Below are 25416 nucleotides of genomic sequence, written 5' to 3'. Positions count from 1 at the left end.
CTAAATTCAGCATAATCTTACTAGGATATAGGTAATTTCCAAGTGCTGGGCCATTATTCTTGGAATCGACCTGCATCACGTCACATTTTTCCACTAAATTGAAGCAAACTCCTTACTGATTGCTTTTTCAAAGCCTACACTTTGTTTAGAGCCTCTTACTAAGTTATTATTTCCTAGTCAAAGGAAATGAAGACTGATGGGTCTTGAGTTTAATGAGTGATTAACCATTACAGGGACTCTAGTAACAAGCTGCATTTACTTTCCAAATATGTTCTTTCGTTTGCTTCATTCATTTATTCTTTCATAACAATCTGTTGCTCACTTATTATGTACCAGGCACTGGGCTAGATGCTGTGGGTGACATAGACATGTAACCAGCTAATTATAGTGCAATCTTATAAATACTGTAGTAGTGGTGTTATGTACAAAGCCCAGGAGAAAAAAGGTAGATTTGTCTGCAAAAGTCATAAAAGGCATGATTTGATAACTTATCAAATGAGTGAATCTTCAAAATTTTATCATAGCAACAATTTCACAATTACAAAATTACTTCAAGCATACATAAAGTGACAACTGTAATACCACCAAAAAAAAGATTTCTTCACCAGGTGTGTTCATGTATATATGTTAACTAAATGGGAATGTCTGCCTCACCTCAAACATTGTATTTCATGTATTTCGGTTCCATAATATATTTTTTAAAAACTTTTAAAGTATGAGATTAATTGGGGCACCTGGGTGGCTCAGTCGGTTAAGCATCCAACTCTTGGTTTTGGCTCGGGTCATGATCTCATGGTTGTGGGATGGAGCCCCATCAGACTCCATGTTCACTGGGGAGTCTGCTTCTCTCCTTCTCCCTCTCCCTTTGCCCCTCCCCCTGCTCACCCATGCCCGCTCACTTGCTCTCTCTTAAATAAATAAATAATAAATAGATAAATAAATCTTGTTTTAAAAGTATGAGATTAATCAACTTTAGGAACATGAGAACTTCATAAATGTTCAACTTAAATCTTTATATAATTCTAATTCTTTTCTAATCTGTTAGGGCACATCGATATATTTATAGTTTTCAGTGTATGCATATTGTGTTTTTTTTTCACTTATTCTTTCATGTGAGTATTCTTACATATTGAAAGAACTATATATTATTCCATCAAATTAAAGTAATTATTCACTAATTATTGGGTACTTGATTGTTTCAAAAGTTTTTGTCATTCTATGAATGCCTTTGTAAAGGCTTTCATATGTATACTTCGGTTTCTTTGGAGTATATTCTCAGAAAAGGGATTCTGGATAAAAGAGTATGGACGACTTTGTAGTTCTTGTTTTATGTTGCCAGATTATTCTTTAGAAATACCAACCAATTTTTAGTGACATCAGTAAATAATAAAATATACCTTTTTATTTTTACTACACCACCAACATTGGATTTTTATCATTTGTTTTTGTTAGATTAATAGTTTTACTACACGTGCTATTTTAATTGCCTTTCTTTGATTCCCAGTGAGGGTATGCATTTCTTCACTTTTGCTTTACTTTTTTTTGAAATTGTGTTTCCTATGGCTTGCATATCTAACAGGATCTGCACATTTTCATATATATTTATCAATTCTTTAAGTATACATTATGGTAAGCTTTTATCAATGAAGTTTGTAATGTATATATTTTCTGTTCTGTAATTTTCTTTTAGATAATTATTTTCTTGCTTTTGTGTAGATTTTTGAACATCAAATACATCCATTTTATCAGATATATCTTTCATTTCTTCAGAAATTGTAAATTTATCTCCTAGTTTCATTTGAATAGATGTGCTATTCTCATTCTCTTCAGTTTTCATAAGTCGTAAGTTGTGATTACAAATTGATATGTACATGTTGAATGAAGGGAACTGGAAAATAGAGAAAAGCACAAAGGAAAAAGATAAAAGTCACCTATAATTCTAAACTCATAGGAAGCCACTATTTTTGTTTTGGAGTATTTGCTTCCAGTTATTTTTTTATAAAATAAATACACACTTGTTTTTTAGAAAAATGGTGTCAGAAAGAACAGTCTTTGCTATTTGTACTTTGCAACATAATAATGTATGATGAACCCTATTATATTTTCTTAAATAACCTCCTACAACACTATTTTAATATCTGTGTTAGCATGATTTCAATTTTTTAGACATATGGATGATAAATCGTTTTTATAAATTAAGTAGATGTTTTTTCTATTTATTTTGCAAATTATTTATGTATATTCTTTTGCCATTTTTCTACTGGAAAATTGTCAATTTCTTATTGCTTTAGACAAGATTTTTTATATATTAAGGATGCTAATACTTTGTCTTCCACGTGTTATTGCAATATTTTGCTATTTTATTATTTGCCTTTTAATTTTGTATTTGATTTTGATATATAAAAGTTTTACATTTTTGCATAGTAAAATTGTCTCCTTTTTGGTTTCTTTGCTGTTATGCTTAGAAAGATAGATTCATCCCTAGGTCAGATACATTTTCACTATATTTTCTTAGTTCTTTATAGTTACAATTTTACATTTAGCTCTTAGTCTAGAATTGTAATTTTAGTTTATCTTATGATGTAAGAATCATAACTTGTTTGCCAAATACTTCCCAGCACTATTGACTGAACAGTTCATATAAACACTGTTTTGAAATGTCACCTTAATCATTTACTGTACATACATAGACTCACTAACACATGTATGTGTGTGTATGTTACTTTTTGGTGCTGTTGGTCACAGTTTCTCCTTTTTAAGTCGTCAAGCTTCAGCCTCTTTAATAATTGGGGAAATGTAAGATAAAACAACAATGAAATAAAAACTTTTCCCCATCAATTTCACAAAAGTTAAGATTGATAATATCTATTGCTGGTGAATATGTGGAGAAATGGACACTCTCAGCACTCCTGGTAGTAGTGTAAATCAGAGGCAATTTGGCATTACCTATAAAAAAAATTTATACACATATCTTTTTGACTAACAACCTTACTTACAGGAATCTATCCTATATAGTGCTCATACAAGTGCACAAGGATATATGTACAAAGCTGTTCATTACAACATAATTTGTAATGGCAAAACAACAGTTAGGAGCAACCTAATATGTATGAACAAGAATGGTTGAATTATGATATGTTGTGCCACAGTTAAAAAGAATAAGGTAGACTTTCAGCTTCCAGCTGTGAAATTGTTTGTATCAGACTAATCTTCATACTAAGAACCACTACAATGGCTATATTTAAAAAATAGAGGTAAATGAGGGCATTAGAAAATAATTAAGGGGGCGCCTGGGTGCCTCAGTCGTTAAGTGTCTGCCTTTGGCTCAGGTCATGATCCCAGGGTCCTGGGATCGAGCCCTGCATCAGGTTCCCTGCTCTGTGGGAAGCCTGCTTCTCCCTCTCCCACTCCCCCTGCTTGTGTTCCCTCTCTCGCTGTCTCTCTCTCTGTCAAATAAATAAATAAATTCTTAAAAAAAAAAGAAAGAAAGAAAAGAAAATAATTAAGATAGCCAGAACTTGAGAAGCCAAAACCCTGAAGAGAAGAGAACTTCAGAAAAGTAAGCACCATTCTTTATTCTCTGTGCAGTTTCCCTTTGAGGCATTTGCTGTGCTTGCATGGGATGAGAGGCCAAGAAACGAAGTATAAAGTCTCACTGCTAGGAAAACAAAAATTTTATTTCAGGACCTTTCTTTGTGGAAGAAGCTGTGATAAACACTCCAGGTTTTCAGCTGAGTCCCTGAAGGGCGAGCTACACCCTATAAGTAAAGGCAAATCGCAAATAGACCTGTTCTTGGAAAGCCTGAAACACAAAGCCTAAAACACAGTCTTCTCAGTCACTGATTGGACTGAGGTGATCTGCTTGTAGTGTATCTGGCTGCCAAAATAAACTAAATCACCTCTGGAAGAAAATAATATCGTCCAGAACCTCTACAATTCTTTGTATAGTGTATTCAGCATTGAAAATATATAATAAGATATGCTAGGAAACCAAATAAATGAAAGCCAAAAGAAAAAATACAATCAAAAACAGAAATACAGACTTCTATTTAACATAGTATTGGAAGTTCTAGCCAGAGCAAGTGGGCAAGATAAAGAAATAAAAGGCATTTAAGTCAGAAAGGAATAAGTAAAAACGTTTGCAGACTACATGGCCTTACGTGTAAAAAAACCCTGAAGGTTCTACTAAAAAAAAAAAGTTAGCACAAATTCAGCAAAATTGCAGGATACAAAAGCAACATGCAAAAATCAGTTGCATTTTTAGACATTAATAATAAACAATCCAAAAGGAAAATTAAGAAAACAATTCCATTTACAATTACATCAAAAAAATAATAAAATAGTTTGGAATAAATGTAACCAAGGAGGTAAAAGATTTGTACACTGAGAATGATAAAATGTTTATGAAAGAAATTAAAGAAGACGCAAATAAATGGAAAGGCAGCCATGTTCACGGATTGGAAGATGTCAGTACTATCCAAAATGATGGACAAATTCAATGCAATCCTTATCTAAAACCCAATGATATTTTTAGCAAAAATAGAAAAATTCATCCTGAAATTCATACAGAATCTCAAGGGACCCCAAAACAATCTTGAAAAAGAAAAACAAAGATGGAAAACTTACATTTACTGATTTTATAACTTACTACAAAGTGACAGTAATCAAAAGAGTGTACTACTGGCATAAAGACAGATCCATAGAAAAAATGAAATAGAAATCCCAGAAATAAATCCTTGCAGATACAGTCAAATGATTTTTGACAAAGGTGCCAAGTCCATTCAGTGGCGAAAGGTCAGTCCTCAAGATACTGTGCTGGGAAAACTGGATATCCATGTGTAAAAGAATGAAGTTGAACCCTTACTTTACCATATACCATATACAAAGATTAACTCAAAATGGATCAAAAACCGAAACCTAAAATTATACAACTCTTAGAAGAGAATAGAGGAGGAAAGCCTCATAAAATTGGATTTGGCAATCATTTCTTGGATATAACTCCAAAAGCACAGACAACAAAAGAAAAATTAGATAAACTGGACTTCATTAAAATTGAAAACTTATTTGCATCAAAAAACACCATCAACAAAGTGAAAAGGCGACACACAGAATGACAGAAAATATCTGCAAATCTTATCTGATAAAGGATTAATATCCAGACTATATTGAGAACTCCTACAACTCAATAACAACCAACCATTACGAAGCCATGTATAGATTCAGTGCAATCCCTATCAAAATTCCAGTAGCTTTTTTCACAGAAATAGAAAATATAATCCTAATAGAATTACCTTATGATCCAACAGTCCCACATCTGGGTATATATCCAAAGGAGATGAAATCACTATCTCAAAGAGATATCTGCACTCCCATGTTGATTGCAGCACTATTCAAAATAGCCAAGACATGGAAGCAATCTAAATGTTCATTGGCAGAAAAACAGGTAAAGAAATGTCATATACATATATACATATGTGTGTGTATACATATATATGTGTGTATATATATATGTATATATGTGTGTGTGTGTGTATATATATATATATATGTATATATGTATATTTATACACCAGACTCCTAGAAACAGGGTAGAATGGTGAGTACCAGGAGCTGAAGAGTGGAGGAAATCAGGAAATGTTGGTCAAAAGGTACTAACTTTCAATTATAAGATAAATAAGTTTGGAGATCTAATGTGCGTTATGGTGACTATAGTTAATAATACAATTATATCAGACAAAATACAATTTAAAACAAAGACTGTAACAAGAGACAAAGAAGGACAATATATATATTAATAAAGAGGACAATCCAATAAGATTATATAACAATTGTAAATATTTATGCACTGAACATGGGAGAACCCAAATACATAAAACTATTAATAATAAACATAAAGAAAATAATCAATAGTAATACAATAATCATAGGAGATTTTGCCACTCCACTTACATTGATGCACAGATCATCCAAACAGAAAATCAACAAGGAAACAGTGGCTTTGAATGATACACCGGACCATATGGATTTAACAGATATTTTCAGAACATTCCATTCTAAAACAGCAGGATACACATTCTTTTCAAGTGTACATGGAATATTCCCCAGAATAGATGACGTATTAGGTAGGCTACAAAACAAGTTTCAATAAATTCAGAAAGATCAAAATCATACCATGCAACTTTTCTGAACACAATGCTATCAAAGTAGTAGTCATATGAAAAAATCAGGAAAGAACACAAACATGGAGGTTTAAAAATGCTACTAAACAATGAATGAGTCAAGCAGGAAATAAAAGAAGAAATAAAAAAAGTACATAGAAACAAATGAAAATGGAAGCACAATGGTCCAAAATACTTGGGATGCAGCAAAAGTGGTTCCAAGAGGAAAGTTTATAGCAATACAAGCCCACCTCAAGAAGCAAAAAATAAATAAATAAATAAATAACAACCTATCCTTATACTTAAAGGAGCTAGAAAAGAAAGAACAAACAAAACACAGACCCAGCAAAAGAAAGGAAATAATAAAGATGAGAGCAGAAATAAATGATATAGAAACCAAGAAAAACAATGGCACAGATCAATGAAACCAGGAGTTGGTTCTTTGGAAAGATCAACAGCATTAATAAACCTCTAGCCAGACTCATCAAGGGGCACCTGGGTGGCTCAGTTGTTAAGCATCTGCCTTCGGCTCAGGTCATGATCCCAGGGTCCTGGGATCGAGCCCCACGTTGGGCTCCCTGCTCAGCGGAAAGCCTGCTTCTCCCTCTCCCACTCCCCCTGCTTATGTTCCCTCTCTTGCTGTGTCTCCCTCTGTCAAATAAATAAATAAAATCTTAAAAAAAATAAAATAAACCTCTAGCCAGACTCATCAAAAAAAAAGAGAGAGAGAGAGAGAGAGGACCCAAATAAACAAAATCAGAAATGAAACAGGAGAAATAACAACTGACACCACAGAAATGCAAAGGAGTATAAGAGAATATTATGAAAAACTATATGCCAACAAATTGGACACCTTAGAAGAAATGGATAAATTCCTAGAAGCATATAACCTACCAAAACTGAAGCAGGAAAAAATAGAAACTTTTTTTTTTAAGATTTTATTTATTTATTTGACAGAGAGAGAGAGAGAGAACAAGTACGCAGAGAGGCAGGCAGAGGGAGAGGGAGAAGCAGGCTCCCCACTGAGCAGGGAGCCCGATGCGGGGCTCGATCCCAGGACCCTGGGATCATGACCCGAGCCAAAGGCAGCCGCTTAACCGACTGAGCCACCCAGGCACCCCCAAAAATAGAAACTTTGAATAGACCAATTACCAGGAATAAAATTGAATCAGTAGTCAAAAATCTCCCAAAAAGATAAAAGTCCAGGACCAGAGGGCTTTACGAGCAAATTCTACCAAACATTTGAAGAAGAGTTAATACATGTTCATCTCAAACTATTCCAAAAAAATAGAAGAGGAAGGAAAACTTCCAAATTCATTCTGTGAGGCTAGTATCACCCTAATACCAAAACCAGAAGAAGACACCACAAAAAAGAGAACTATAGGCCAATAACTCTCACAAATATATGTGCAAAAATCCTCAACAAAATATTAGCAAACCAAATCCAACAAAGCATTAAAAATCCTAGAGAATGATCAAGTGTGATTTATTCCCAGAATGCAAGGATGGTTTAATATTCACAAAACAATCACATGATACATCACATCAATAAGAGAAAGGATAAAATCCATAAGATCATTTCAATAGATGCAGAAAAAGCATTTGACAAAGTACAATATCCATTTATGATTTTAAAAAAAAAAACCTCTCTGCAACATAGGTTTAGAGGGAACATACCTCAACATAATAAGGGCCTTATATAAAAAACTCACAGTCAACATCATACTCAGTGGGGAAAAAAATGAGAGATTTTCCCTAAGGTCAGAAACAAGACAAGAATGTCCACTCTTACCACTTATTCAACATAGTATTAGAAGTCCTAGCCACAGCAGTCAGACAACAAAAAGAAATAAAAGTCATCCCAATTGGTAAGGAAGAAGTAAAATTCTTACTATTTGCAGATGACATGATACTATATATAGAAAACCCTAAAGATTCCACCAGAACACTACAGAACCCATAAATGAATTTACTCAAGTCTCAGGAAACAAAATCAATGTACAGTAATCTGTTCATTCCTATACATTAATAATGAAGCAGCAGAAAGTAAAACGAAGGAAACAATCCCATTTAAAGTTGCACCAAAAACAAACATAAACTATTGGGACTACATCAAAATAATAAGCTTCTACACAGCAAAGGAAACAGTCAACAAAACTAAAAAGCAACCTATGGAATAGGAGAAGATATTTGCAAATGACATATCTGATAATGGGTTAGTATCCAAAATATAAAACGAATTGATAAAACTCAACACCCAAACAACAAATAATTTAAAAATGGGCAGAAGACATAGACGTTTGTCCAAAGAAGACTTACACATGGCCAACAGGCACATGTTCATCATCACTTCCCATCAAGGAAATGCAAATCAAAATTACAATGAGCTCTCACCTCACACCTGTCAGAATAGCTAAAATCAACAACAGAAGAAACAAAAAGTGTTGACGAGGATGTGGAGAAAAATGAAACCTCATGCACTATTGGTGGGAATGCAAACTGGTGCAACCACCAGTGGAAAGTAGTATGAAGGACCCTCAAAAAATTAAAAAATAAACTGCCCTATGATCCAGTAATCACACAACTGGGTATATACTTAAAAAATAAGAAAACATTAATTCAAAGTGGTACATGCACCCTTATGTTTATAGCAGCATTATTTACAATAGTAAAATTATGGAAGCAGCCACATGTCCATTGGTAAATGAATAGTTAAAGAAGATAGAGGAGGAAGATGGCAGTAGAGTAGGAGGACCCTAGGCTCACCTCATCCCACAAATACAACTAGATCACTATCAAATCATCCTAAATACCCTAGCAATCAACCTGAAGACTGCTACAACTAAAAGGAGTGAAGAGACCACACTGAAGAAGGTAGGAAATGTAGAGATGTGGTTTAGGGGGAAAACAGATCCTGGCTGCTGCAGAGGGGATGGAGCCATGGTCTTGGAGAAGGGTGAGAGGGTGGAGAGCACACAAGGGAATGCACAAGGAGAACCTAGAGCAGCTGAATTTTGTGAGTTCTTACAACTAGCAGGGCTTGAAGCCTGGAGTTTTAAGGGTCAGCAGGCTAGACTGGGATAGACCCCAGAGAGCACTGTGCTGCTCCTTGAAAGAAGGCAGGCAAACAACCTAGGGGAATCCAGCATGGAAATAATGATGTGAAGATTGCCTACGGAACACAGTGGGGACATTATATGCTCTTCTTGAGTGTCCCTGAAAGGCAACATTCATGGAGAAATCTGTCCAGGAACAAAGGAGCTGGCTGGGGCCATTTCCCTCCTCCGCCCCTCAGCATAAACACAGAGCCACTGGCTGGAAGCATCCAAATGCTGACACTGGATACCTAACTTGCTTACACTAAGCCCCATCCCCTTGCACTATAGTGGAATTGCCTTTCTCAGCCACGCTTGCCTCTGTCCCAGCACAGCTGGCCCCTCCCCCAGAAAACCAGCACAAAAGACTGCCCACACCACATGTCCCAAATGGAGAGTTTTGCAGGACCTCAGTTCTTGTGGAAGTGGTGCCAGGTCTCATTTCACAAGCAGACTAGAACACACCTAGTTAAAACTCATCACATTCAATCCAGGGAGGAAATAATGTCCACAGAAGGCAAGGAGAGCAACTGCAGATGACAGGCCAGAAGGATAGAGCAAAACACAATAGCAGAGCACACGCAACACACACTGGAGGCACTCCCTAAAGTGCTAGGCCTTGGGCATTACAGGACCTCTTCTTCATAAGACCATTACTTTCATGAGCAGAAGACATAACTGGCTTTTCTAACACAGAGAAGTCAGAGACATAGACAAAATGCAAAAATGGAGGAATTTATCCAAAATGAAAGAACAAGATAGGGCCATGGTCAGAGATCTAAGTGAAGCAGATAGAAATAACATGCTTGTTAGAGAATTTAATGCAATGATCATAAGGATATTCACTGGGCTTGAGAAAAGAATGGAAGACACCAGTAAGACCCTTACCACCAGGTTAAAGAGTTAAAAAGAATCAGAGTTGAAGAATGCAATAAATGAGATCGGAAAGTCTTAATGCAATGAACAGCAGGCTGAAAGAAACAGAGGAATAAATTAGTGACATAGAATACAAAATAATGGAAGACAATGAAGCCAAATAAAAGAGAGAAAGAAGAATGATGGAACACGATAATAGACTTAGGGAATTCAGTGACTCCATCAAATGTAATAGCATTCATAATAATAGGAGTCCCAGAAGAAGAGAGAGAAATGGGGGCAGAAAACTTATCTGAGGAAATAATAGCTGAAAATTTCCCTAATCTGGGGAAGGAAACAGACATCCAGATCCAGGAGGCACAGAGAACTCCCATCAAAAAAAATCAACAGGGGCACCTGGGTGGCTCAGTTGGTTAAGCGGCTGCTTTCAGCTCAGGTCATGATCCTGGAGTCCCGGGATCGAGCCCCGCATCGGGCTCCCTGCTCGGCAGGGAGTCTGCTTCTCCCTCTGACCCTCCTCCCTCTCATGCTCTCTGTCTCTCATTCTCTCTCTCTCAAATAAATAAATAAATAAAAATCTTTAAAAAAAAAATCAACAAAAGCAGGCCAACACCAAACCGTATTGTAATTAAATTTGCAAAACATGGTGATAAACAAAAACCTTAAAAGCAGCAAGACAAAAGAAGTCCTTAATATATAAGGGAAGACCCATAACACTAGCTGCAGATTTCTCAACAGAAACTTGGCAAGCCCAAAGGGAGTGCTGTGATATATCCAAAGTGCTGCATGGGAAAATTCTGCAGCCAAGAATCCTGTATCCAGCAAGGCTATCATTCAGAATAGAGGGAGAGAGAAAGAGTTTCCCAGACAGACAAAAACTAAAGGAGTTCATGACCACTAAACCAGCCCTGCAAGAAATATTAAAGGGGGACTCTTTGAGTGGAAAGGAGAGATTAAAAGTAACAGTATAAAGGCAGGAAACAAAAAAGCAGTAAAAAATGAATATTTCTGTAAAAAATCATTCAAGGAACTCATTTTAAAAAGGATATAAAATATAATAACAGACCTAAAATGGGGGGGGGAAGAGGAGAAAAGAATGGGTTCAACCTTAATTGAACATTAACTTACTATAGAGTGCTATTTGCAAAAGAGGTTATATACAAACCTAATGGTACCCATATATCAAAGACCACTCATAAGTGCAAAGAATACAGAGAAAGAAATACAAATATATCACTAAAGAAAATCAGCAACACAAGAAAGACAAGAGAGGATCAGAGAAAATATACAGAAACCACCAAAACAAGTAGTAAAATGGCGCTAAGTACATATCTATCAATAATTACTGTGAATGTAAATGGACTAAATACTCCAATCAAAAGACATAGGGTGTCAGAATGGATTTAAAAAAAAAAATCTGTATGCTGCCTACAAGAGATACATTTTAGACCTACAGACACCTGCAGAATGAAACTGAAGGGTTGGAGAAATATTTATCATCCAAATGGATGTCAAAAGAAAGAGTAGCAATACTTATATCAGACAAACTAGACATTAATAAACACACTAAGAAGAGACAAAGAAGGGCACTATATAATCATAAAGGAGCAATCCAACAATAGGATATAAAAATTATAAATATTTATGCACCTAATGTGGGATCACCAAAATATATAAAATATTTAATAATAAGCATAAAGGAACTCATTGATAATGCAATAATAGTAGGGGACTTTTACACCCCACCTACATCAGTGGAGAGATCATCTAAACAAAATCTGCAAGGAAAAAATGGCTTTGAATGACATACTGGACCAGATGGACTTAACATATCTATTCAGAACATTCCATCCTAAAAAAGCAGTTCTTTCCAAGTGCAAATGGAACATTCTCTGGAACTGATCACATAATAGGCCACAAAACAGGCCCTAACAAATACAAGAAGATTGAAGTCATACCTGCACCTTTTGTGACCACAATGCTATGAAACTAGAAGTCAAAAACAGGAAAAAATTTGGAAAGACCACAAATACAGGGAGGTTAAATAACATGCTACTAAACAATGAATGGGTCAACCAGGAAATAAAAGAAGTAATTTAAAAATACATGGAAGCAAATGAAGATAAGCATTCCTAAGAGGGAAGTTTATAGCAACACAGAACTATTTCAAGAAACAAGAAAAATTTCAAACAACCTAACCTTACACCTAAAGGAGCTAGAAAAGGAACAACAAACAAAGCCTAAAGCCAGAAAGAGGGAGGAAATAATGAAGATTAGAGCAGAAATAAATGATATAGAAACTAAAAACAATAGAACAGATTAATGACACCAGAAGCTGGTTATTTGAAAAAATTAATAAAGTTGATAAAACTCTAGCCAGACTTACCAAAAAGAAAAGAGAAAGGACCCAAATAAATAAAATCATAAATGAGACGGGAGAAATAACAACCAACACCACAGAAATATAACAGAATATTATGAAAAACTATATGCCAACAAATTCCTAGAAGAAATGAATAAATTCCTAGAAACATATAAACTACCAAAACTGAAACCATAAGAAATAGAAAAGTTGACCAGACTGATAACCAGCAAAGAAATTGAATCAGTAATCAAAAAACTCCCAACAAACAAAAGTCCAGGACCAAATGGCTTTACAGGCAAATTCTACCAAATATTTAAAGAAGAGTTAATACCTATTCTTCTCAAACTATTCCAAAAAATACAAGAGGAAGGAAAACTTCCAAATTCATTCTATGAGGCCTGCATTACCGTGATACCATCACCAGATAAAGACACCACAAAAAAAGAGAACTACAGGCTAATATCAGTGATGAACATTGATGCAAAAATCCTCAACAAAATACTAGCAAACCCAACCCAACAACACATTAAAAAAAGTAATTCACCACGATCAATTTGGATTTATTCCTGGGTTGCAAGGCTGCTTCAGTATTTGCAAATAAATCAATGCGATATATCACTTTTAAAAAAGAAAGGCTGGGGCACCTGGGTGACTCAGTCAGTTAAGCGTCTGACTCTTGATTTCAGCTCAGATCATGATTTCAGGGTTGTGAGGTTGAGCCCTGCATCAGGCTTCATACTGGGTGTGGAGCCTCTTAAGATTCTCTCTCTCCTTCTCCCTCTGTCCCTCCCCAACCTCTCTCCCTCTCAAAAAAAAAAGGAAGGATAAGAACCATATGATCATTTCAATATATGCAGAAAAAGCATTTGACCAAGTACAACATCCATTCATGATAAAAACCCTCAATAAAGTAGATTTAGATGGAATATACCTCAACATAATAAAAGCCATATATGAAGAACCATAGATGATATCATCCTAAATGGGGAAACACTGAGAACTTTTCCTCTATGGTCAGGAACAAGGATGTTCACCTACCATTTTCTTCAACATAGTACTAGAAGTTCTAGCCACACCAGTCAGACAACCAAAAGAAATAAAGGCATCCAAATCAGCAAGGAAGAAGTCAAACTGTCACTACTTGTAGATGACATGATACTATATATAGAAAACCCAAAAGATTCGCCAAAAAAACTGCTACAAACTGATAAATGAATTCGGTCAAGTCACAGGATATAAAATCAATGTACAGAAATCTGTTGCATTTCTGTACACCAATTGTAAAGAAGCAGAAAGAGAAATTAAGGAATCAATCCCATTTACAGTTGCACCAAAAACAGTAAGATACCTAAGAAAACCTAAAAAAAAAAAAGAGGTAAAAGACCTCTACTTTGAAAACTATAAAGCACTGATGAAAGAAATTGCAGATGACACAAACAAATGGAAAGACATTCCATGATCATGGATTAGAAGAACAAATATTGTTAAAATGCTTATACTTCCCAAAGCAATCTACACATTTCATTCCTATCAAAATACCAACAATATTTTTTAAAGAGCTAGAACAATCCTAAAATTTGTATGGAACCAGAAAGACCCCAAATAGCCAAAGCAATCTTGAAAAAGAAAACCAAAGTGGGAGACATCACAATTCCAGATTTGAAGTTATATTACAAAGCTGTAGTGATCAAAACAGTATCAACTGGCAGAAAAAATAGACACATAGATCAGTAGAGCAGAATAGGAAACCCAGAAATGAACCCACAACTATATGGTCAATTAATCTTCAACAAAGCAGGAAAGAATATCCAATGGGAAAGACACAGTCTCTTCAACAAATGTTTTTGGGGAAACTGGACAGCAACATGCAAAAGAATGAAACTGGACCACTTCCTTACAAAATAAATTCAAAATGAGTTAAAGACCTAATTGTGAGACCTGAAACCACAAAAACCCTAGAAGAGAACACAGGCAGTAACTTCTTTTTTTTTTCCACACTTTTTTAAGTAGGCTCCATGCCCAATGTGGGGCTTGAACTCATCACCCCAAGATCAAGAGTCACATGCTCTACTGAGGAGCCAGCCAGGTGCCCCACGCAGGAACTACTTTGACATCAGCCTTAGCATCTTCTTCCTAGATATGTCTCCTGAGGCAAGGGAAACAAAAGCAAAAATAAACATTGGAACTACATCAAAATAAAAGGCTTCTTCACAGCAAAGGAAACAATCAACAAAACTAAAAGGCAACCTACAGAATGGGAAAAGACATCATCAGCAAATGACATATCTGATAAAGAGTTAGTATCCAAAATATATAAAGAACCTATACAACTCAACCCAAAAAACAAATAATCCAATTAAAAATGGGCAGAGGGCCTGAATAGACATTTTTCCAAAGAAGACATCCAGATGGCCAACAGACCTATAAAAAGATACTCAAATCACTCAGCATCAGGGAAATACAAACCAAAACTACAATGAGATATCACCTCACCCAGTCAGAATGGCTAAAATTAACAACACAGGGAACAACAGGTGTTGGTGAGGATGTGGAGAAAGGGGAACCCTCTTGCACTGTTGGTGGAAATGCAAACTGGTGCAGCCACTCTGGAAAATAGTATGGAGTTTCCTCAAAATGTTAAACATAAAACTACCCTGTAATCCAGCAATCACACTACTAGGTATTTACCCCCAAAATACAAAAATACTAATTGAAAGGGATACGTGTACCCCAATGTCTATAGCAGCATTATCTACAATTGCCAAAGTATGGAAACAGCCCAAGTGTCCATCGACTGATGAACGGGTAAAGATGTGGTATATTTATACAATGGAATATTACTCAGTCATAAAAATGAATGAAATCTTGCCATTTGCAATGACATGGTTGGAACTAGAGTACTACGCCACACAAAATAAGTCAGTCAGAGAAAGACAAATACCATATGTTTTCACTCAGGTGGAATTTAAGAAACAAATGAGCAACGCAAAAAAAGAGAGAGAGAAACAGACTCTTAAGTACAGAGAACAAACTGATGGTTATTAGGGGGGAGGTGGGGGGGTTAGGTTAAATAGATGATGGGAATTAAGGAGTGTTCCTGTCAGGATGAGCCCACCGGGTTATTTATGGAATTGTCAAGTTAGTATATTGTACACCTGAAACTAATATAACTATGTTAGCTAACTGGAATTAAAATAAAACTTTTAAAAAATGCAAATAATGAAAAAATGTAAGATTTAAACCCAAACATCCAGTAATTATGTTAAATGTAGATGGACTAAATGTTTCAGTTAAAAGATAGATTTGTCAAATTGGATTATAAGGTAAAACCCAACTTTATGCTACATAAACAAGTCTTACCTGAAGTATAAGGACACAGGTTGAAAATAAAAGGATGTAAAACAATATTCCATGCAAATAGTAAATAAATTAAAGCTGATGTAACTATGCTAATGTCAAAGTATACTAAAGGCAAGAAATATTAGTAGAAACAATGAAAAACATTTTATGGTAGTAAAGTGTCAATGTAACAGGCTATCCCAATCTTTAATTTTTATTTATGTAATAGCATAGCCTCAAAATATACATAGCACCAAAAAGAGCAAAACTAAAAGTAAAATAGATAAATCTAAATCATAGTGAGAAATTTTAACACATTCTTGTCAGTAACTGATAGAAGTAGACAAAAACATCAATGAAATTAACAGACTTGACCTAATTTGTAAATATTGAACACTATACCCAACAACTGCACAATACATATTCAAGAGCAAATTGAATATTTATCAAAACAGACCATATGCCATGCCACAATGCAAGTTTCAACAAATTTCAAAGGATTGAATTCATATAGGGTGACTGAAATCAATGTGGTCTCTGACCACATTAGAATTAAGCCAGAAATAAGTTTTTAAAAGATAGATAGGAAATCCCCAGTGATTAAGCATTGTACTTATAAATAACCGTGGATTAAAGGAGAAACGAGAAGATTGGGATTTAGAGATCATTTTCAACTAAACGTATGCATAGGTGGTTTAACATTTATAAATCAATCAATATATTCCAACATAAAGAGAATAATGGAGAAAAAATCTGAGCATTTCAATAGATGCAAAAAATTGGTAAATTTTAATAGCCATTCATATAAACATATTATAGGAGTCAAAGGAAACTTCCTCAAATATTATTAATAAAGGATATATTCTTAAAACCTAACATCATACTTAGTGGTAAAATATTAAAAGTTTCCTCACCCTACCCCCTCGGATTAGGAATAAGATGTCTGAAATGCCCACCACCACCACTTCCTTTTGGCATTGTACTGGTGCTTATAGCCAGTGGAGCAAGGCATGAAAAAGAAATAAAAGTTATTAGGATTGGAAAAGAAGGAAAGCTGTCATTACTTACAGATCACATGATTATATAAGTAGAAAACCCAAAGTAATATACAGATAAGCTATTAGAATTTATAAGTGAATTAATAAGTTTGCTAGATGCAAGATCAATTCACAAAAAATTAATTGTATTTCTATATATTAGCAACATTGAATTAGAAAATAATTTTTAATTATATCATTGACAATATTATCTACAAACATCAAAACAAAACAAAATATGTAAAAACTAAAACCAAAAATATGTAAAAACAAAATGTGCAATAGTACTGGGACATGGGCTGCAAAGCCTAAAATATTTACTCTCTGTCCCTTTATAGAAAATGTTTGCCAGCACCTGGATTAGAAAAATCAAACTTTTAAAGATGTCAGTTTTCTATAGTTGCAATAATTCTATTTAAATTCCCAGCAAACTGTGTGTGTGCATGCATGGATGTGCATGGATGTAAGATAAGAGATGATGTTCAAATGTATAGGGAAATGCAAAGGGCTAAAAAGAACCAATAAAATCTTAAAGAACAAAAATCAAGTTTCAGGACTTCTACACCCTATTTTCAAGATTTATTATAGTGCTACAATTTATATGGCACAAGAATAGACAATTAGGTTAGTGGAACTATGCCAGAATAGAGTTCAGAAATAGACCCACATGATTTATGGCATGCTGCCATATCAGTGCAGTAGGGAATAGATGACCTTTTCAATAAGTGACACTGAATCCATTGTATATCATCTGTGAAAAAAACTAAAGGACCTTGACCCTTCCTCACACCATATGGATTGTATGCCCAAATATGAAAGGTAAAATAGTAAAGTTAATGGGAGATAGAGTAGGAAAACCTTTTGGCAACCTTGGGGATAGGCAAGGGTTTTTAAATCAGGACATGGAAGGCACTAAACTTAAAGAAAGATACTGACAAAATTAAGAACTTCTAGTCATCAAAAGAAACTACCAAGAATAAAAAGACAAGCCACAGAATAGAACATATTTGCAATTCACATAGCTGACAAAAAAATCAAATACAGAATTTGTAAAGGACTCCTATAAATCAATAAGGGAAGACAACCCAATATAAAAATGAAGTTATTTCACAAAAGTAGATGACCACTAAACATATGAAGAGGAGCTTAACTTCATTATTTCATCAGGAAAGTACAAGTTAAAGCCACAGTGAAAATACCCCTACATACCTCTTAGAGTGGTTAAAATTAACAACTGATCATACCATTAGCAAAGATGTGGAACAAATGGAGCTTGTATACACTGCTGATGGGAATGCAAATTGGTACAACCACTCTGGAAAACTATTAGGCAGTATCTGCTAAACCTGGACATACTCATACCCTGTTACCTATCATTTCTACTACTGGGTATATACTCAACAGAAATGTGTATACACACACACACACACACACACACACACACACCATTGTTAGAAAGACCTGCTTGCAAGGTTGGCCCTTGGCTGGCATCTGAAGACTTGGATTTGGGGAAGGTTTCCACCATCTTTCTTTTTTATTATTATTTTTTTAACATAATGTATTATTTGTTTCAGGGGTACAGGTCTGTGATTCATCAGTCTTACACAGTTCACAGGTGCTCACCCTAGTACATACCCTCCCCAGTGTCCATCACTCAGCCACCTTATCCCTCCCACCCCCCTCCACTCCAGCAACCCTCCCTTTGTTTCTTGAGATTAAGGGTCTCTTATGGTTTGTCTCTCTCTCTGGTTTCATCTTGTTTCATTTTTCCCTCCCTTCCCCTATGATCCTCTGTCTTGTTTCTCAAATTCCTCATATCAGTGAGATCATATGATACTTGTCTTTCTCTGATTGACTTATTTCGCTTAGCATAATGCCCTCCACTTCCATCCACATCATTGCAAATGGCAAGATTTCATTTTTTGATGGCTGCATAATACTCCATATATATATTCCATATATATATATGGTTAACATTTTGGCCATAACCATATATATATATATATATATACCACATCTTCTTTATCCACTCATCTGTTGATGGACATCTAGGCTCTTTCCATCATTTGTCTATTGTGGACATTGCTGCTGTAAACATTGGGGTGCACGTGCTGCTTCAGATCACTACATTTGTATCTTTGGGATAAATACCCAGTAGTGCAATTGCGGGGCCGTGGGGTAGCTCTATTTTCAACTTTTTGAGGAATCTCCACACTGTTTTCCAGAGTGGCTGCATCAGCTTGCATTCCTACCAATAGTGTAGGAGGGTTCCCCTTTCTCCGCATCCTCGCCAACATCTGTAGTTTCCTGACTTGTTAATTTTAGCCATTCTGACTGGTGTGAGGTGGTATCTGATTGATCCACCATCTTTCTAATGATAAGTATAGTTTAGTAAGTCTTTCTTTTTAAGATTTATTTATTTATTTTGAAAGAGAGAGCACGAGTGGGAGGGACAGAGGGAGAAGGAGAGAGAATCTCAAGCAGACTCCATGCTGAGCACAGAGCCCAACGTGGGGCTCGATCCCATGACCCCAAGATCATGACCTAAGCCCAAATCAAGAGTCGGATGCTTAACCGACTGAGCCACCCAGGTGCCCCTAGTTTATTATATCTTAATTGTGCAAATAATATAGCTTGTGCTGAACACCTGCTCTCCTTCTGAGAGTCTCGAGTTTGGGTACCTGTCAGGCAGAGGGTGCCTATATGATCAGCCCCTTAATTAAAATATTGAGTACCAATTCTCTAGTGAGATGGTAAGCAGCATTTCACACGTGTTGTCACAATTTGATGCTGGAGAAAGTAAGCATGTTCTGCATGACTCCACTGGGAGAGGACTCTTAGAAACTTGTGTCTGTTTTCCTCTAGACTTCCCACCATGCACCTTTTTCCTTTGCTGATTTTGCTTTGTATGCTTTTGCTGTAATTAGTCTTAGCCACAAGTATGACTAGAGTCCCATGAGTCCTTCTTAGCACATCACCAAACCTGAGGTGGTCTTCAGGACACCCAACACAGTGGTGACAGTGGTGGGATTTTCTAGAGTGACCCTAACTCACTTAAATATGGCAAAAGCATTGTTTGAAAAAGGGAAGGTAGAGGACGACAAACCTGTGGTACCTGGGTGGCTATGGATTTATCCATGATACAAAACAGCAGATGAGCTGCTTTCTGTTGTGAGAGGTAAAAGTCACCAATGAAATTTGAAAATGATTGATCCAACTCCAGGAGAGTTGGCTCAGTGGATCCTCTGGCTACTTTTGGCCGTGATGGCTGAAGTGAGGGGGAGGGGAAGTGCATCCTAGATGACACCTTCGGTTTTTCTTTTCTCCTCCAGGAAAGGGCCCAAACTTTACTCCCAAAGGTGATCCATGGATGGGCCAAAATGTTAAGAAATTCATGCACCTTTTGTCCAAGTGGGAGGAAGAAAGGTTAAATCACTTCCCAGGGCTGGAGCAGTTTTATAAATCAAAAGGCAGGGGCGCCTGGGTGGCTCAGTTGGTTAAGCCACTGCCTTCAGCTCAGGTCATGATCCTGGAGTCCCGGGATCGAGTCCCGCATCGGGCTCCCTGCTCGGTGGGGAGCCTGCTTCTCCCTCTGACCCTCCCCCTCTCATGCTCTCTCCTTCTCACTCTCAAATAAATAAATAAAATCTTTTAAAAAAAAAAAAAGGCAAAATACTCTGGCCACTGCTACAACAACCTCCCACCCCCACCCCCTTATTACAGCTGGGAGCTCTCTGCAACTATAATGTTACATGGGTAAATGCTGAATTTTCTGTGAGAGGTTTGAGCAAACTTTTAATAAGGGGGAAAAGGGAGAACTTTTTAATTTATTTTATTTTATTTTATTGTTATTATTATGTTCAGTTAGCCAACATATAGTACATCATTAGTTTTTGATGTAGTGTTCAGCGATTCATTAGTTGTGTATAACACCCAGTGCTCATCACCACATGTGCCCTAAATGGCTTTGTTATTTTGTGGCTATTGCATCTGGAGATACGACAAAAAATGATGTAAAATGTTGTATTTTTGTAATCTCGTAAAGCTAGAGGCATCATTCTGATCAGGGAAAGACACAAAAAAGAAAGAGTGTTAGTGGAACACAGCCACCTTGTTCTTTGTTGCCAGTGAGCAGATAGAAATTCAAATTCTTTGAGTAATGGAAACAGAACTAGTCTCCATAACTAATGATTTTTTTCATAACTAATGATTTTATACTATCATTTTTACCTATTGGAGCTTCTAGAAAAAGGAAGACATGAAAAGACGATCTCCAGATGAAAATAATTTTTTTGAGTTTAAAAAGCAGGTTTTAGTTGCTAATAAGCTTTTACAAAACCAAATGGCTAACTCTTAGAGACTGATAATTTTTCATCCTGATGTGCATAATTTTGAGTGGTCAGTTTGGACTGTAAGACAAAATAAAGAGTTTAGGGAAGTCTTGCTTATCACTTAGACTTGGACTTAGACCATGGCCGACTGGCCCTGTAGCATCCCAGCTTTGCTGCTGCCTAAGAAAGCCTGCTAACTTTTTTGACATCCTAATTTGGCATTCGCAGATCCTAATTGCCTGGACCTGACTCTCAGCTGAAACTGGGATGGTCTGCTATAGATTGTTCCCACCTTGGCACCAGATGTGCTGAACTGAAAGCAGGCACAAGCTAAATGAACTCTAAAGGAATAAAATGAACTTTAAATGAATTCAGACTCAAGTCATTGCAGATTTGGGTCACCCCTCCTGTAGGGCTCTAAATTTATGAAACCATCCTGCGTTCTGGCTGGGCCATTTAGGACAGTTGCTGATGCCCACAGGAAAAGGCTTGTTCTCTGACTGGACCATCTGAAATTGATCTGCTGCTTGGCTCTTTATGGCTGATACACAAATTGATTGCATTCTTGTGATTTCTGCAAAAACTATAAATTGGGGGAAGGCACGTCACAAGAAATGTGACCCCTTCCCCACTCCTGACAGATTGCTCTTGACCCCTTCTTGGGACTGTGCCACTGCTGTTGGTGGTTGTGTTTGGCTTTCCAGGTTAGTTCCGGTTTACAAAAATGGATTGATAACTTCACTCCTCTCACCTGTCTCCTGATACACAAACCTTAGTAATGCAATTTGCTTAGTAAATGCAGCTATCCCCAGAAAGAGAGTGATAACTTTTCTAAGCTGCTCACTGGATAAATGATCAGGACAAAAGGGAAGAGTGGTATGAAAACTCATTTTCAAAATATTTGAAAATTCAGGATTCCATCTTGACCAGTTCCTTGACATGATATGTCTTTCTGGTTAAACTGTATAAAAATGTTTGCCTATGAAAATGCTCTTAAACATCTTGCATACAGTTCTTCCAGACAAAAGTTCTGAATGAGAGGAGAAAATTGTAAAACTCTGGTTGCTAAATGAGACAGCTGCTTTCAAGAGACACTCCCATTGGAATCAAAGAATGAACTGAACTGTGTGGACTGGAGTGGAAACCTTAGGATAGGAGGCCTGCGGTGGGAGGCCCTATTGGAGGTCGTGTTAACCTAAACTGCCTGATTAATGTATGTGATGCCTAACATTTGTAAACTCTTTTTGTCCAAGAGTACTGTGTGTGCCCTCTGGAATTGTACTTGTCTGTGAGCCCTGACTGTCCTGGCACTGCCTCAGCCTTGGAAGGCATTCAGGTCAGGTTCAATTTACTGGCCAGGCTTGTGCTGTGCCTGGATTTTTTTCTAAGAATAGCATTCTCAGGCTTGTCATGTGAACTCTTTTTCTGCACAGTCCACCCCATTGGCTCTTGGCCAAGGTGTCTTTGTCAGTAGGCCCCAATGCAGCAAAGTAAGCTTAATCTATAGTGTTAGCCTCGAGACTAAAAACTGCTTGCAAGTTTGTCCCTTGGATGACATCTGAAGACCTGGATTTGGAGAGGATTCCACCATCCTCTTAAGGATAAGAGTGGTTTACTCTGTGTCTAAACTGTACAAAGAGTATGCCTTATGCTAAATACCTGTTTTCCTTTTGAGAGTCTGGAGTTTGGGTATGTGCTAGGCAGAAGGTGCCCATGTGACCAGCCTCTAATAAAAACATTGAGTCTCTAAGAACATCCTTGGTAGATAGCATTTCACACATGTTGTCACATTTTGATGCTGGAGGAATTATGCATGTGCTATGTGACTGCACTAGGAGAAGAATCTTAGAAGTTTGTGCCTGGTTCCCTCTGGACTTTGCACCATGCACCTTTTTTCTTTGCTGTTTTTGCTTTGTATCATTTTGCTTAGTAAACCTTAGCCATTAATACAGCTGTATACTGAGTTCTGTGAATCCTAGTGAATCACCAAACCTGGAGGTAATCTTTGGGACCTCCAGAACAACAAGAATGTTCATAGAAGCTTTATTTATAATACCAAAAAATGGGGGGGGGGGATCTCAAATGTCCATCAACAAGTGAATGGGACAAATAATTATACATTCACACACTGGAATACTATACAGCAATGAAAACAAGTGAACCAATTCTACATACACCAATATGGTTGAATCTAATAGACATAATGTTGAGTGAAAGAAACCAGATGCAAAAAGGTACATATTTTATGATTTTATTAATATAAAGCTTAGAAATGGACCTACTTATTTATGGTGATTGATGTTTGAATGGTGATTAACTTTGGGAGCTGGGGGATGTTAATAACTGGAAAGGGGCACAAGGGAGGCTTCTGCAGTGCTGATAATGTTCCATATCTTTTTTATTATGTTCAATTAGCCAGCATATAGAACATCATTAGTTTTTTGTTCTTTTTTTTTTAAAAGATTTTATTTATTTGAGAGAGAGAGAGCACATGAGAGGGGGGAGGGTCAGAGGGAGAAGCAGACTCCCCGCTGAGCAGGGAGCCCGATGCGGGACCCAATCCCGGGACTCCAGGATCATGACCTGAGCCGAAGGCAGTCGCTTAACCAACTGAGCCATCCAGGCGCCCCAGAACATCATTAGTTTTTGATGTAGTGTTCAGTGCTTCATCAGTTGCATATAACACCCAGTGCTCATCACCACTTTAATGTTAATTAATAGTGCCCTCTTTAATATACATCACCCGGTTACCCCATCTCCCCAACCCCTCCCTTCTGTAACCCTCGGTTTGGTTTCTGGAGTCCAGAGTCTCTCATGGTTTGCCTCCCTCTCCGATTCCATATATTGGTTTGGGTTGTGTGCTTACTATGTAAATATTCATTAAATTTTACATTTAACATTTATATACTTCATGTATATTATACTATAAGAAATTACCCCCCAAAAATACTCTAGTGTCCAGTGATGGGTGAAAAGATAAACACAACATGGTGTGTACATACAGTGGAAAATTTTTCAGTCTTGAAAAAGAATAAAATTCTGACACATAGTACAAAATGGGTGAACCTTGAAGACATTGTTCTAAGTGGAATAAACCAGTCACAAAAGGACAAATATTGTATGATTCCACATATATGAGGTACCAAGAGAAGGCAAATTTATAGATACAGAAAGAATGGTGATTGCCAGGGGCTGGCAAGAAGGGAACATGGGGAGTTATTGTTTAATGGGTACAGTTTCAGTTTGGGAAGATGGAAAAGTTCTGGAGATGGGTGGTGATGATAGTTGTATTACACTGTGAATGTACTTAATGCCACTGATTAAAAATGGTTAAAATGGGGCGCCTGGGTGGCTCAGTTGGTTAAAGCATCTGCCTTCGGCTCAGGTCATGATCCCAGGGTCCTGGAATCGAGCCCCATGTCAGGCTCCCTGCTCAGTGGGGAGTCTGCTTCTCCCTTTGCCCCTCCCCCTGCTCTTGCTCTCTCTCTCTCTCTCTCTCTCTCAAATAAATAAATGATTTATTTTAAAAAAATAATATAAAAATTGTTAAAATGGTAAATTTTATGTTATATATATTTTACTACAATAAAAAAAGAAACAAAATGGAAGGAGCAGTGTGTAAACCTGGTTGTGATATCAATCTAAGGTAAAATGTGTGCTTTCCAGAGTGGACCCTGGAATATGACCAAGGCATTGACAGCTCTCTGGTTCTGTCCCTAAAAGTGAAGCAACACTAACAATGTGCATCTTTGATAAGTTTCATACTTAGGATAAAACAGGGGCAAAAATAAAATCCCCAAGAAAAATGTGTTCCAAAAAAAAAAGCGGTACAGTTCTGTCAGTACTAACATGAAATGATATTCAATATATATTTTGGGGAAAAAGTTTGAGAACAAGCTCTTTGTGTATAGTGCTATCCTATGTTATACAATATATCCTATGTTATAAAAGGGGAAAAAATGTGTGAATAAATGAACTATTTCCTCGTTATAAGAGGTATTGATGTAATAATTGCCTTTTGAAAGACAAAAAGAAATTCAACTACATGTAACATAAACATCAATTATCAGATAGATTCTAATTTCAGAATGCTAACCTATAAAAAAACAAGACATCTTATATTCAGGGAAATAAGGTGTGTGTGTGTACATACATACATACACACATAATATTTAGACACATGAACAGATTCTGTATAAATTTTCATTAAAATTA

General features: G+C 36.5%; 1 protein-coding gene across 10 annotated transcripts in view; it reads left to right on the top strand.

Annotated features, from left to right (window-relative positions):
- PHKA1 (phosphorylase kinase regulatory subunit alpha 1) overlaps positions 1 to 25416 on the top strand; it is a 142764-nt gene that overhangs the window by 67654 nt on the left and 49694 nt on the right. The gene's annotated exons all lie outside the window — the stretch shown is intronic.

This window comes from Mirounga leonina, unplaced genomic scaffold (genome assembly GCF_011800145.1).
Source record: "Mirounga leonina isolate KUSES-001 unplaced genomic scaffold, KU_Mleo_1.0 Mir_204, whole genome shotgun sequence".
NCBI classification, from domain to species: domain Eukaryota; kingdom Metazoa; phylum Chordata; class Mammalia; order Carnivora; family Phocidae; genus Mirounga; species Mirounga leonina.
Note: the sequence above shows the minus strand (reverse complement) of the source record. Positions and strands in the feature narration are given on the sequence as shown.